The 15,780-nt window shown below is 40.9% G+C and overlaps 1 long non-coding RNA gene across 1 annotated transcript in view; it reads left to right on the top strand.

Annotated features, from left to right (window-relative positions):
- Positions 1 to 5,258, top strand: part of LOC133014698 (uncharacterized) — a 93,612-nt gene extending 88,354 nt beyond the window's left edge. The window contains exons 4-5 of the long non-coding RNA XR_009681475.1: positions 701 to 799; positions 4,091 to 5,258. This is a non-coding gene — a long non-coding RNA (uncharacterized LOC133014698). The remainder of the gene's footprint in view (positions 1 to 700; positions 800 to 4,090) is intronic.
- Positions 5,259 to 15,780: the final 10,522 nt, after the last annotated feature.

Genomic DNA, 15,780 nt, shown 5'->3' on the forward strand with positions numbered 1-15,780 from the left:
GAGAGACTTGTATTGTAATCAAAGTGATGGAGGGAGTAGTGTGAAGTGTGGAGAACAAGAGCTTAAAAGTTCAAGTTTGGTCAATTTCACAGACTTGGGAAATCCACATGTGGAGTTGGTTTGCTCTTCAGATTTTCCTTTTACAGAAAGTTATAAACATTTTATACAGTATTTGACCATCCATGTATCGGCTGGTTGGTTTGAAGCACATTGACCCCTCAACTCCACAGACCCTCGACTCTGTTGTCAAAGTCCCCTCCTTGTGACCTCTGTGCAGGAAATGATGGTAAAAACTGAAAAAATTCTGCTGTGTTTGCAAAGCAAGCCACAAGCATGTATCCTTCAAAAATGGAATAAATGAAGAAAATCCAAAATTTGGAATCTAATTTGTCGAAGATAGGGTTGGACAATGACACACACTTCCTGGTAAAATAGTCAAAAGATTACATTTCTCATTGGTGATGATCCAACCTACATAACAATATGAAGCTTGTTTCAGGGCAGAAAATGTGCCATCGTTTCATTTCTTCATCACACTCCACAGAGCTGCAGTCAGTGTGAATGGCAAAGTGAGGAAGGCAGGGGAGTGTCAGTAGGAGGCAGTCAAAGAGACAGAGCTATTGTGCTAATTGTGGTCTACCCCTGGTGTGGGTGGAAATGAGATCCTGAAATAACTACTTCCTGGTTCTATTTTCAACAGAGGTCAGTGGCGGAGGAGTACTGCATGCCGAGAGGTGCGATGTGGCTCTGTCGGTTTGACCCACACCTGCTGCGTATCCTTCACATCCAGCACCAGAGGGTGAGTGTGTGTGGTGGTTGTGGGGCGGGGGTGCATGCATATATGCAACATGTCTCCAAATACAAACAGGTAACTGTTATCGTGTGTGTGTGTGTGTGTGTGTGTGTGTGTGTGTGTGTGTGTGTGTGTGTGTGTGTGTGTGTGTGTGTGTGTGTGTGTGTGTGTGTGTGTGTGTGTGTGTGACCTTGACTGGGAGTATGTACAAACAGAGCCCTGCCTCACTGGGAACAAACATCTGTTTGTGTTTTGTGTTCTCTTCCACACACAAACACACCAATAGTCTTGATGCTCTCACACTGTTCGAGACACATGTCATGTTAAACTGACCCCAAACACACACACACACACACACGGAACTCATATCTCACCCATTAACACATGCAAATAACTGTACACGTGCTTCCACACCTCATCAAGCACATATGTAAACAGATATACCAAAATTGTTTAACCTTGTAAATCGACCCTGCATATTCTCTTTCTCTCTCTCTCTGTCTCTCTCTGACACACACACACACACACACACACACACACACACACACACACACACACACACACACACACACACACACACACACACACACACTGTAGAGCTTCAGTATAGCATTGAGTCATCAGGCTGCGTATGCGTAACTCCTCTCATCTCTGCTCTTCCCTGCTGGGTCCATAGTACTGTAAGTGAAGGTCACAGAATCATAGGAACCTTTACATGAACTGTATCCACACATGCATGCACACACTGTTTATCTGTGAACTTACAAGTGGACATATAATTATATTGTTGTTTGCTTATTGTTTGTGTATGATATTTAAACTTCAATTGTGTAAAACTATCCTTCCAATTCTGTGGCTATAGCAGATAGTGTGTGTGTGTGTGTGTGTGTGTGTGTGTGTGTGTGTGTGTGTGTGTGTGTGTGTGTGTGTGTGTGTGTGTGTGTGTGTGTGTGTGTGTGTGTGTGTTTCGCTGTAAGGGGCCTGTTTTCTCCCCTGCAGGCTGGTTTGAATCGATAGCACTGGAAAGTGCTGAAATAGCAGCCAAACACACACACACACTCACAGAGAGAGAGAGAGAGGGAGAGAGGGAGAGATACAGAAGGGTGACTCACTGGAGCTGAAAACATGAACAAGAATGCTGACTTCTGAAACAAGACAAACAGAAAGAGCCAGAGCCAGATAGAGAAAGGAAATCGCAGCTCTGACTTTAGACTCATTTCTGCTCAAATTTCTCAACGAGATTCAGTAATACTGCATTTGTGTATGCATATGTGTGTGTGTAGTGGCAGTAGTTTGAGTCTGGGGGACTGAGCGATGTAGTCTCATGAATGCTTTCCTCCGATCCATACTCTTCTATCTTCGCCTCAACATTAAAAAGCATTGTTATGACTAGTTGTATGAAAGTTATATAATATACTATGCAGGTCCAGGTAGGTAGAGTAGCTGTAACTTGTGGCCTTTGTCTCTGAGGCAGTAGAGAGAATACAAGGCAGGTTGTATAAACCTCTAGTTTGTCTGTCTGCCTGTCTGCTGTGGAGAGAACAGCCCTCACTCAACCTTCAACTCTCATCCTGTTGATGCTCAAATACATATAGTTACATAATATAAATGAAATATAGAAATCCCCTTGATGGTTCGGGTAGAACAGAAATTTAGTGTTGAGCATGACGTTTAATAGACCTTGTTCACTCACATTTTGATACGATGCATTAGGAATGACATGTGTAAAACATATTTATGCTGAATCCCACTCAGCTGCCTCAGCATTTTGGGTGCTGGTGTTCACGCTGGTTCACTCTCTCACTGTCATGGTTTACAGGAGCTGGTTTGATAAAGACACTTGCCTCTGTCCCAAACAGCTTTATTCAGTATTTAGTTCACTATTACACTCTGCCATTTTATTTGAATGTTTGATTTCTGGGTGTGACGCCCAATCCCAATGTCAACACTGACGGGCTGAGGAAGTCTCTGTCAAATCACTGAGTCCATGAGGACAGTCTGGTAGATATTTGAACCATTTACACACACTATGTGCTTGTCTGCATTTCTGCAGCCTTGGCCTCAGGGAGTTACCCACAGTTCCCTGCTTTGAGACGTTAAACACAGGGTACCAAGGGAAGCCCAGAAGCATTAAGAAAATGATAAACAAACAAGCATGAAAAAGCAACCAGGCCTAACATTACAGGAAAAAGTAAGTTTATGTGTGAGTATAAAGCTCACTGGTTTATAGTTGTTCAAATCTTTTAAATCAGGCAGGTTGTCCTCGGCCATAAAGAAAATAAACACCATATATGCTAAAGAAAATATGTTTTCTTTAGCATTGTTCTGGTCAGGATTTTTGGGGCTGATCACCAATCACCAACTTTATTTTACAGGAATCAGTAACGCTTTATTGATCCCTGCAGTTCAACTGGATCACTTCACACTTCACACTAAATATTTTACACTAAAGAGGTTTTGTAAGAAAAATATAGAATAGAAATATTATATTATATTTGCATTTCATAGGTTATGCTTAACTCCAAATGCTTATGCAAATGCAGTCACATTTAAAGAGTATTGTATATTAATTTGACCTTATTTAAACAATAGTTCCTTATATCAGTGAGTTAGACCAAAGCTATATAGATGTAATATGAATTGGGAAGCCTACTGGTGATGTCAAAAATATATATTTTTCAATTTATATAGATTGAAACGTGTTCAACATTTGTTCCCCTCCATTGTCACCTGCTCTCGCTCTCTCTCTCTCTCTCTCTCTCTCTCTCTCTCTCTCTCTCTCTCTCTCTCTCTCTCTCTCTCTCTCTCTCTCTCTCTCTCTCTCTCTCTTTCTCTCTGTGGAATGTGTGAATGAAGTGTTTTCTCACCTTGAAACGAGGACTATATCGATATGGATGATATAGAGCTGCTCACACCAAGTGTCACAGAATCTGTTGGACGAACAGCCTCTGTCGTTTTTTTCTCAAGAAGAAGAGGATAAAGCTTGGATGTTGTTCTCTGGCTCTCAACATGTGTGTACAATGTTTGGTATGACTGCAGCAGACATACATTAGTGAAATATTCATGACCTGGATGAGTGCAACATGCATCTGAGTATCTGAACCCTTTGTCTTCCATATTAGATGATGGCTTGTCTTCAAGGTGTATGAATCCCATCACTTGGTTGATATTTGGTTTCATGTTTTGCTGAATGGTTGCATCCATTGCAATCTCTTTGTTATGGCAGCTGAATGAGATATCTGAGGTTTCTGTTGTCTTTTCCCACTTTGAATCTTGTGCATTTATCGTCTTTTTCAGACACCGGATAGAACTAAGAAGCCATTTTAGCTGCCTACAAGGAAGATGCCTCAAGGTCTCGGATCATCTGATTGGCTCATCTCACCGTCCCTCATAGAGACCACCGATCAAACTTAACTTTAAGGGAAACACAGGTGGCAGATTCATCTGAGAAACCTGGGTTTTTCTTCGGCTCTCAAAGCTAATCGCATCATCATCACAGTTATTCAACAGGCCTGAGCTAAACTCCAGCAACAAGAGTCCCAGTCAACAGTGTCTGTGTGATTCTGCGTGTGGGGGTGGATGTGTGTGTACAGTGTGTGTGTGTGTGTGAACAACATGTGTGTGTGTGTGTGTGCGTGCAAGTGGTTGGCGCTATTAAACATTCACCGGCTCACTCAGCTGCTGCTGCTGCTGCCGCTGTTAGGCTTCCAATCTGGGTCAAGTCTCCCTCCTCTCCTCCCTGAGCTACCTCTATCCCTCTATCCTCTCCTCCTCCTCCTCCTCCTCCCCTTGCTCTCCCTCTCTCTCTCTCTCTTTCTCTTTCTCTCTCTCTCGCTTGCACCCTCGCTTTCTGTTTCTTTCCTTCAGTGCAACTCCCTATGTGCTCTCCCTGTGTCTTCCCCCTCTCTCTTTCTTTAGCTTTTCCCTTTTTCTCTCTCTCTCGCTCCCTTCCTCTCTTTTTCTGTCTGTCTCTCACTCTCTCTCTCTCTGAGGGAATGTTTGCTCAGCTACGGAGCTCTGAGGCAGGCCTTCGCTCTTATCCAGTGTCCAAGTCAAATAAAGATGCCCATAAATCTTTGAGAGACATGATGAATAATTTCTGTTATTTTCTCCAAATGTGTGTGTGTATGTCTTTGTGTGTGTGTGTCACTTTAAATTGCCACTACCTGTTTAACAAGTGTCAGTTTTATGTTTCTATTCTATACAAACTAATGGTATTACAATGTCTGTGTAAGTTGATGGAATTGTGATGATGATGTGGATTTTTTAATAAGAAGAATAATCAGGAATACATGGATACACCACCAACGGTACCATAGGACAGTAACTATTTGTAGCTCTGAATTACATTATGTACTGTGTCATTGCGGTATTTCTCTGTGATCCTGTGCACCACTTTTTTTCTTTTTTTTCTCTTTGGGTGGGGGGAATTATTTACTTTATTTATTAAATTTGTTTTATTTCATCTATGTGTGTATTTTTTTTAATTTGTTATGTAATTTTCTGTAATGTTTAATGTAGAGTGCTCTGTATGCTCTGCATGTTCTCTTGCATTGTGAAAATATTTGGAAGAATAAAATATTCCAAAAAAAAAAAGAATAATCCTGAATAATCAGGTAAAATGACAGTGGGGGGGTCATCTTCCTTAAACCTAAATGACCAAAAAGCCCTCTCCGTTCCTAATTTGCCAATTCTACCATCACTCCATCCCCCTATGAGAGAGAGAGAGTGCTGCGTGTGCAGATAGAGAATTTGCCTGTTCTTCTTCCTGAGCTTTCAACAACATTCACAAGTCTTCTGAAAACATCTTGTACAATGTAAAAACACTCTGGTAAAAGTAACAAGTCATTATGTGACACTTGAAAGTAGCTACTTTTTCTGCACTGACTTAATTTCCCACTATTTTAATCCAGATCCTCAAGTTTAGAAATGTTTTAATTAGTTCTAAATCACTGATGAGCTTTCACCTCAAAGACTTTCCATGGGACAAGAAAGGAGCTGTCATGTGAATGCCTTTATCCTCAGCTGCCTACTGTAGTACAACACTCACAAATTAAAGAATATCCTCAATAATCACAAAAGTCACAGCAAAGAAAAGCTGTGAGCTGATTCAGCCGTAGATTTCCACAAAAGTATCTGTCTGTGCAAGCACAGGCTTGGACTGCACTCAACCAGCTGATGTGGTGGATATCACAGAGAGTGCAACCACCCCTGCTGAAGACGTGAATCAGGAGGCTTGTCTGGAGTCAGCAGGCACTACTCCTCCACCAATTCCTGTGACCCCCTCCTGCTGAGTCTGCTGCAGTCCTGGAGGGTGAGGGTCTTTGTCCAGTACCCAGCGTTCCACCAGCTCGTGTGAGCCCACCTCCTGTCACCACTGCAGAGCTAATAAGGACCTCTGCCGGGACAAGGCCAAACTAAAAAGTCTAAAATGGCTCGGCTGAATCCTCTCTCCCTGGTGCGGGAAAAATCTCCACTGCTGTTACTACTAAAGAAGCAGAGTCAAATAATACAGTTCTTGTTGTAAATTCAGTTCAGTCTGTCTCTTTCAGTCATTTTCAAGATTGTGAATTGCAACAGGAAATTAATTCTTTCATAAAATCAGATTTTACCACTATTATTTTTTTTCTGCTTTAAACTGAACGGCATTGAAAGATCGGTGCTCTTTGCCTTGTTCTCCCACACAGGCGTCTCTACTGAACCCCCCCCCCCCCGCAACACACACATCGATACTATAGGGTATTGATAATACAAATGGTGATAATTGAATTTAACCAAACACAAAGATTTTACAGTAATTACCGATCGGGACAGAAACAGTTTCGATGTGACATCTGTCTGCAGTTTTTTTTTCATGAAGTATTGGAATAATGAATCTGTCTGCACAAAGTCAGCATCACAAACTATAGATTTGTTTTGTTTGTGTTTTTCTATCACTGAATAAGGGAAACTTCACAATAGGTGATGAATCAATAAATGCAACATACAAACTTCAAAACAAATTAGGAGCTACAAACAAAACAACTTGTGATGTGTGTCTTAATGTGTGTGTGTGTGTGTCCACTGTATATTTTTATCCATCCTTTATTTTTATCTTTTATCCAATTTTCTGAGTAATGAAGTCATTTGTTTGACCACAGATACTGAGATTTGCTTGGCCCTGCAGCCTCTTAGCTGTAGTAGTTGACCACACATGATTGCATGCACACAGCATACACACACACATTTGGACACATCTAACTAAGTTGGGTGTTCATACAGATGCACACAATTCTTATCATATGTCTTGCTGCAGGACCTTTCATCATGCCAGCAACCATAGAAACCAGTTTAACAGCTCCACCATGTTCTGCCTGCTGATGCACAAGCTCCGGTGGCTGCTATTTTTAAGGTGAGACATAGTGCAAACTGCTTTGACATCTTTTGAATGCATTCAGCTGTTAGGCAGCTTTCTTTGCTGCAGCTGTGCAGATATTTCCTCCTGCAAATGATCCTCTGTGGGGTTTTTTCGTGAAAGTTGTTGTTTGTGACAATAAGCATCACTGGGATAAATGTCTGAGTGTAACAACACAGTTCATGTTTGCTAATTGGAAAGAGTAAAACCGTATGTGTTTTTGGCACACTGTGAAAATGAGTGAGTGAAGGATCAAAAGAAAGAGAAACAAAGAAAGCAGTGAATATCTCTCCGGTTACCATCTTGTTATTGCAGCGATCAATATGGTGTCTTGTCGTGCATGTTGCATATTGACTACGTGGCACCAAACAAATGCATTTTGCAGCTTTACAATTCTTTAATCACACAAGGATGAATTGTTAATTGAGAGGGCGATTACTGCGACACCGGAGCGGATCTCTCCTGGCTCCACATCTCTCCTCCTCGTTCCACACCTCCACCTACCAGAGTTGTGAACAGCACTTGTCTCCTGCCTGATGATGTTTCTGATGACAGCTGCCATCTCTGCAAATAGCCTGGGATATGGTGAGAACATTCACAGCCCTGTCCTACACGTCTCCGCTCCCAACATCATGCCCGTCTGGAGTGAGAGTAGAAGATGTGGCTGCACCGATACGGATACAGTACGTTACAGTTCGTGGTTATGTTGCAGACAGAGAGGGATACACGCTTACTGTTCATTTACCCATGTCCACATGGGTGCATAGAAAATTCACCTTCTTAGATACACAGATATATATTCTAGTTCTGTGGTACTGGTGGTGTTGTACTGGATTGTGACATGTCCAGAAGTCTGTGTAATATCCTGCTCTTACACAGTATGCAAATAGGAAGGACACATTTCAATGGAGGCGTGTTGGTGCATTGGTGCCTGAAGGCAAGACTGTTCCAGGGTTTGATTCCCAGCTTGGCCTGTGTCTTTGCATGGGTTTCCTAAGGGTTATCTTCCTGCCACAGTCCAAACACATGCATATTTGAGTGTGAGTGGTTTGTCTCTGTATGTCTGGCCCTGTGACCCACGGGTGACCTGTTCAGGGTCTACCTTACATCCTGCCCAATGTCAGCTGGGATTCGCTCCTGTGTCCCCAGTGATCCACAAAGGATAAACAGGATGGACAGATGGACAAACAGAAGAACATTTACTTGTAATGAAGTCCAAAACAGCAGCAACTTTGGTTATACACATAAAATTAATTTAGGCATTCCAACAAAAAAACTTAGCTTCTTACAAATGCTTCTTTACAAACCCTCTTGCCATAAATGTCACATGTACCTAATGAAGTGGCCACTGAGTGTGTGAAATATTCTCCCTCTATTGCTTTTAAATCCTCAAGCTTTTTGCAAAAATACAGAAGCATATTGATGTTTGTTTATTGGCAATATGCAACTGCTGTTAGACTCAATGAGGAGGAACAGCTGTGCTGCTAAAATGCTGTAAAACTTCCCTCCCAGGCTCTGTGGTATTTATACCGATGACAAGTGGGTATTTCCTTGTTTTATAGACAGTGTATTTTTACTTTAATTATCAATGTGTCTTATTCAACAGAGTTGGTTTGGGTTCAGTTGACACACAAGTTTTGCTGTGTGAAAATATAGATAATATATAAATGTTACATGTTTTATATTTGATTTAAAACATGTTCATTATTTAAAGCTTTATCTGAAATAATCTGTTATCCAAGCACAGCACAACTCCATTCATAACGAGCATGGTGACGCCCGCTTCAACAAATGACTTGATAGAGGAGGTCAAACCTATAATATATTTTAATACTATAATATACTATATAACAGAAGTTGGGTGGAAGGGGAGTGACATGAAGGAGAAGGGACACAATGAGAAAGGAGGGAAGAGGAGGAGAGACAGAAGATAACTGCTCTGCTCATTAATTTTCCCTTTTTCATATTCTGTACCTGCGAAACATTTCCCACAGCTGATCACAGACAAATCCGAGGTCATCTTTATTAACAATGACATCACTACCTCCTGGCCCTCTGACACCCTTCTGCAGGACACTCAATGTGACAGTGTAGCCTGAATGATCTGGTTGAGTTTCAGAGATTTCCTCTCTCTAACTCACGGATATGAGATTTACAATATTGACAATTCTTTGTCATAATGTGTGAATAAAATTTGGTCTCACTAAATCTCATCATAATTCTCTTTTCTTTCACTGATCTTTTCATTCTTTCCAGGCTTCACTCTGGAAAACTAACATCTGATCCACATGCAGATAAGTCTCATAAATTTAAGCTGTCCAGGTTTTTTCCAATCTGAGAAACTAATTATGAAAATTATCATAAAAGATGTTTAAAATCTCACTTGTTACACCAGGTTTCACTGAGTATAGAGACATCATTTTGTAAGGTTTTCTCATTTGAATCCTGATCTACTCCTCTCTTCATAGCATGTTATATCAACAAGTGGTGGCTCTTGATTAAGAAAAAATTCTGATAACGCTGAGGAAGACAGAGGAGCCGTGAGAGACCGGGGAGGCGAAAGGTAAAGAGCAGGAAGGGACAGAGGACAGGTGAAGAGATGCGTTTCTGTGAGACTATCAAAGCTGAACAAAATGAAAGTCAGCATGAGGTTAAGTAAAGAGGTCAATGTCACACGAGTGGACACTTAACTACATATTTCCAACAATTACACCTGTTAACCGTTGGAAAGTAACCTTTGCTGTTTTAATTTCATTTTGCAACCTCAGCTCTCGCTCATCCCCTTATTATGCGTCGTCTCACACACACACACACACACACACACACACACACACACACACACACACACACACACACACACACACACACACACACACACACACACACACACACACTTACACCCATTCACACACACACAGTGTTAATTTGACTTGCCAGGGAGGAAAAAGTGTGATGCGCTTGAGTAGTTCCCTGGACATGAATCTAAAGACAGTTGGGAGCGTGCAGAGCAATCAAGTGATAAAGCTTATTATCTGAGAGGAGCTATATTCTAAGACTTATTATCTACCAGGAGTTAAATGACTTTCAGGTCCTCAAAGGCCTGATGGCCTGGTTTGACTTGGCAGGGGAGGGAGAGAGGGAAGAGGTAGCTGGAGGGAAAACTGGGGGTGGGTGAGAGCACGCAGAGGACGGAGGGATGGAGGGAAGAATTGAGCAGGTGGTTGGAGATGGAGGGGAGATGAGAGGAGAGAACACCACTTGTGCAGATAGGTGGAGGGTGGGGTAGAGCTCTGAGAGAGAACGGGAGGGAGGGAGGGAGTTGAAGGTGATTCATAGGCGTGGGCAGTCACTTTTCAGACTTCTTGCAACTGCTGTGAAACCAGTTTTCAGGTGCGGGTCGGGAGATATACTGTACTTCATAAAACTGCAGAGTGCTGCATTGTGTCTTTGTTGAGGCAGTTCAGATAGTTTACTACTATAGCTACTGTAGATGCTTTATTGCCTTGGATACCTCAAGTGTTGGCATAGCAACAATAGATTTGGACTGTCAGTGCTTACTGGGGGCCAACGGCAAGATTGGACTGCAACTTCACTGGAGGATTGACTGTGCTCGGTGTAATGTGATGTAACAGGTGATCACACACACATCATCTTATACACTGAATATGAATGGTAAGACTTAGCTGGGAGATGGTGAAATAAAAGGAAAAAGGGAAAGAACAGAGACAAGATTAAATTTAGCTTTTGCACCTGCACAGAAAATTGTCAAATGGTCCAATGCCCTGTAGCCACTGATATAGTTTCTGCTGTGATGTACTGTTCACTGCAGAAGTTGTTGCTTTGAGGTGTTTTCCAGCTGAAACGGTGCCTGAACAGGTCACCTCTGTTTCAAAGTCACTGCAAGATAAAGGTTAGTTGGTCAGTTTCCCATTATGTCACAGATACAACACGGCCCTCTGCCAGCACACAGGAACACCATCAGGTCCTTCTGAGTATGATAGTTCAGTGTTTGATATACTTTGTTTCATTTCCATCTTGTTGTATCGGTTGTATTTCATTGTGTATCTGCAGTATTCAACACTTGGAGAGGAAACCCTTAAATATACTTCTTCTCAAATCGAGGAGGATTCATGTCTCCACAAATTGCAGTAACGATTCTGTGTTATCCCAATTTTTCTCCGTCCATCAGTGAGCAGCAGATTTTGTAGTATGTGTATATGAGACTATATTCATACTCTTATGTGTCATATTATCATTTATTGGTCAGTAGCTTGGATTTGTTATCTTGAATTTGTTACAAATGGCCTAGAATGGGTTTAAAAAATTTCCATTTATTTGAATAACTATGAGGATCCTGATGCAGAAGTTGAGATGCTTCTTGCTTGTTACATGATAAAGAACAACTCACCTGTTGGTTGTCTCACTCACATCAACATGTGATCTTTTGTTAGCTGTTAACTGTTGGACGAGTCATTGTTGCTGAATCACTTTCCTGAACAACAGAATTTAACGTTTTGGGGCTTAAATACCTGTTTTTTCAAGCCTCTTAACTATAATTACCGTGGATCTTAAAGGGTTAGAGATTTACATTGTGCCTTGGCTCTTTATTTACTCGGTTTATATACACAAGTATGTGTTCTGCACACCACTCAGGAATTTAATCATTATGGATCAAAATCTGATGATGGTTAAAGGCTTCTTTAAATAATCACCAGCTCACTGTCAATTAAATTGTAATTTGACTTACAAAAAATACATAAGAAATAAATTCTTGGAGGCTTGGAATTGCATGGGCACTGTTAAATGTCCAAATACGGAATGAGCAAACTGCTGTATTTAGCCATCCAGGCAGCCCATTACTGGAAGATAGCTCCCAGCCTAAAGAGTGCTAATGAGCTCACTGTGCACCAGTGTTAACCCAGTCCCTCTTTACAGATACAATATTGACAAAGCTGATGCTAAGTATGGGCTCTTAAGTCCAGAGTGAGTGCTGTTCTATGTAAATGAACTCAGCACTCTTCTAACTCAAAGGTAAACTTACTCTATGAGCATGGATTGTGTTAAAAGCCACTTAAACAGAGGAGGAATTCTATGGACAAATGGGTTTAAATTAAATGACATTTGAATGAAGTGGGTGTGTGTTTATCACAACAGAAGACAAGACACAAAAGTGCAACATGCTGCCTTGGCTTGTTAAGATTATTCTTTATTATGAAGTGCCACAAAATGCTTTGTGCTCGTTGTGCTTACATTGTTTGAATACTGGCTCAAAAAAACCCAGGAGGTCGTCTCTCTGCAACAGAGATGCAGACCCCCCGAGATAAGGTGTGTCAGATAATCGCTATACAGCAGTAAAAATGTATCAATCCAAAGGATTCTTTACAAACCCTCTTGCAATAAATGATTATTTAGGTTATCATCATTCTTTAACTTGGAAATACAAAAAAAGAAGAGAGGTCAAGCTAGTACAAGGTTTTTAATTCTTCTCTACCTGAATTCTAGTTAGTTTCATTGTGCTACTTTCTTTAAGGTGGAAATGACTAGAATGGAAGTGCTTAGAGAGATCAGACCTGGAGCTCACCCAGAGACAGACGCACAAACTCCTTAACATCGCTCACCAGCAGGACAACAACGACTTCATCCAAATACCCTTGAGATGTTTCGACCGCAGTGCAAATGTGCAAAGAGTTTGAATACACAATGGAACAATCTGTGACGCGTAAACAACAACTGGAGACGTCGCAGCCTGAAATACTCTTAGCGGGATTTTTAACAACTTTGTACCCATCTCACTGTCATCAGTCACTACAGTAGCAGCAGTGTTTTTACTGCTTACATTCTCATTCAAACAGAGGAAAGAAACCAGATTTTAGAGTTAGCGGTTAGAGTAATAGCATATTGTTGTTTCTATCTCTCCCAGGGTTCCGATGTCTCCGAGATATGTAAAGAAAAAATGAGGGTAATGCTTTTGTTTACTTTGCATATATGGGCTCTTTGTCACACTCTGTCATTTTCACATTCAGCTGTATTTGACTAGTATTTTAGTTTGAGCTCCTAATCTAATGTTTTTACCTATTTTGCATGTTTACTCAGCCATGTAGATTTATTGCGGCCAGTACTTAAAAATCACAGATAAAAAAGACACAAACTAAAATGTGAGCCCTAACAAGACGGAGCTCTATGACTAATCGTCGGATACAATTCAAGTAAATGCAGCTCGAATCTGGTTCACACATTGGGAAGAAAGATGCGACCTGCAGTTTGCTGACTCACATACTGATCGCTCCAGTCACAACAGAAAACTGCCTCCTTCTAATTGACTTGTTATGCAACAAAACATTTATCATAAAATGTCGACTTTTGTCACTCGATAAATTGACCCAGGCTGTAAGTGAGGAAGCTCATGCACGAGGAAGCAATTATCAGAACGTCTCTGTTATAAACCCGCATGTCATCATTAAACCTGTTTCTTTTCAGTTGTTGAAAGTTTGACTGTAAATAGATTTCATCGCCCCAAACAGCTCATCAGGAGGCATCGTGTTCTCACGTGTGCGGCCACGTGGGAAAGTGTCTATGCAGAGTAACGACGAGGAAGTACAAGATGACGTGTGAACACAAACAAGCGCTTCATTATTTTGTGCAGATGTGTGTGTCCCTCAGTCTGTCTCTCAGGAAGCTCCATGGATCTGAAGAAAAAGGTTTCTGAGCTGCAGAGAACTGGGTTCAGCAACACTGGTATAGTGGCCAGTTAGTTTGAATGATAAACGTCTATGGGTTCGGGATGATTAGAGTCGGGCCTGTCTGTAGGAATAATAATTACTCAAAGAGTTTGCCTATGCTCGGCCTGTTAGGGATGGATGGGGCCTACTGCAGAATAATCAGGACTGTAACAGAGAAGCTGCATTCAGACCATCCAGCCTAAGTGCATGCTTTTCTCTGTGGTTTAAGAATGCAAACTGTTACTGTATGGTCTGGAAGTGCTCTGGAAGGGAAGTTGAATTATGCATTGACCTCTGTCCAACTTCAACAATGCACCAAACTTTGACTTTGTGCTTTTCTATTGAAAATATTCTCAGATTTGCAAAATGCCATGTCTCATACTGGGTCGGTGCACTTTTCATTGCATGCTTCTCCAGTCTGATTGCTAAAAGTTTGTTCCAGTTTAGATTGTATGAAAAGAGATATAAGATTCCTCTTTACATTATGAGAATGTGAAGACCTGTTGCTGAATAAAACATGAAAGGTGTTTTCAGAACCTCTGAATGTAATTGTTTACATCACAGAAACCTCTCATGAATGGTCAAGGATGTTGTGTGGCCTGATCCGACCGTAGACTTCTCCTGCTTGTGATGCCAGAGTTATCCTGGTGCAGGTCTGTCAGGGTGGAAGTTATCCTACAATAGGCCTCATACCAAGCAGGCAGCTGATCCCAGCCTCTCTAGCCTACATCCTACATTAGTTCTACTCACTAAGAGGCAGGCAGTGCATAACAAGAGAGGAAAGACAGGACTTTTTGTTACTCTAACACTACATTGGCATTTTCCCTGATGTCAGTAATATTCGTATTTATCTGTTTATGACTATAGGTGAAGTAAAACATACCTGATTTTTAAACTGCTATACAGTAGTAGGTAATACTTCATAACTTCATCATAAAATACCATGCATTAGGTGATTATTGCTTTTGAAGAGTCCTACGGAGGCTCCACGAAAAAATATTGCCCTCAGGTTCTATCTATTGGATTTTGGCAAAAAAATCATAAGCTTTTTATGACGTTGGCATAGATTTCATTATTTTTTTTGCATGCAATAACGTTAATAAGAAAAGAAAAAAAACATAATAAGAAAAGAATTGTACTCAAAAAAAGTGACATATGCTTTGGCCTGTAGTGATAAAAAGAGGTTAGCAAATATCCTACATAAGAAATTAAAGTGCAACAAATCAAGTATAAACTTACAATAAATAAAAAATAAATGAAAAAGAACAAATATATAAATTAATTAATAAATTAATAAATATATAAATAATATTTTTACCTCAGTGGTGGAGAGATTATGGTCACTTGGTGCTGCAGGACATTATTATTATCGTTATTATTACTATCATTATTACTATTACTCCCCCAAAAAAGAAAATAAGAAGGATAACTCTTTCACTGTGTTTCAGTGCAGGGAGGAACGCAGTAACAAGGCTTACTATCGTCTTCGTCATCCTCATCATCAGTGTCCCAAAATATACGACGTCATACTGTATTTAGATGCCAGACGGAAGCCGTGTCAGTATTATTGTCTCTATCTGGAACAGACAGAGGAAGAGGAGGTGAAAAGTTTTTGAGGAAGTGCATGCGTAGATCAGTTAAATCCTTAAGTGGGCAAATCTCAAGGAGAAAAAATTGTGCTATCTTCATCGTCGTCATCATCATGAATAGGCTCCAAGGGAAAGCGAGGTGAGGGGGAAGTGAGAGAGAGGGAGGAGGGGAAGCAAGGTCATACTCTGACCAAAAATAGATTGTTTGTATCTGCAGTTCAGTCTTTAAGGATAATGGCAACTTATTTCTGCAGCTTAGTCCATTTGTCTCATCTATGCGGGGGG

This window comes from Limanda limanda, chromosome 11 (genome assembly GCF_963576545.1).
Source record: "Limanda limanda chromosome 11, fLimLim1.1, whole genome shotgun sequence".
NCBI lineage: Eukaryota > Metazoa > Chordata > Actinopteri > Pleuronectiformes > Pleuronectidae > Limanda > Limanda limanda.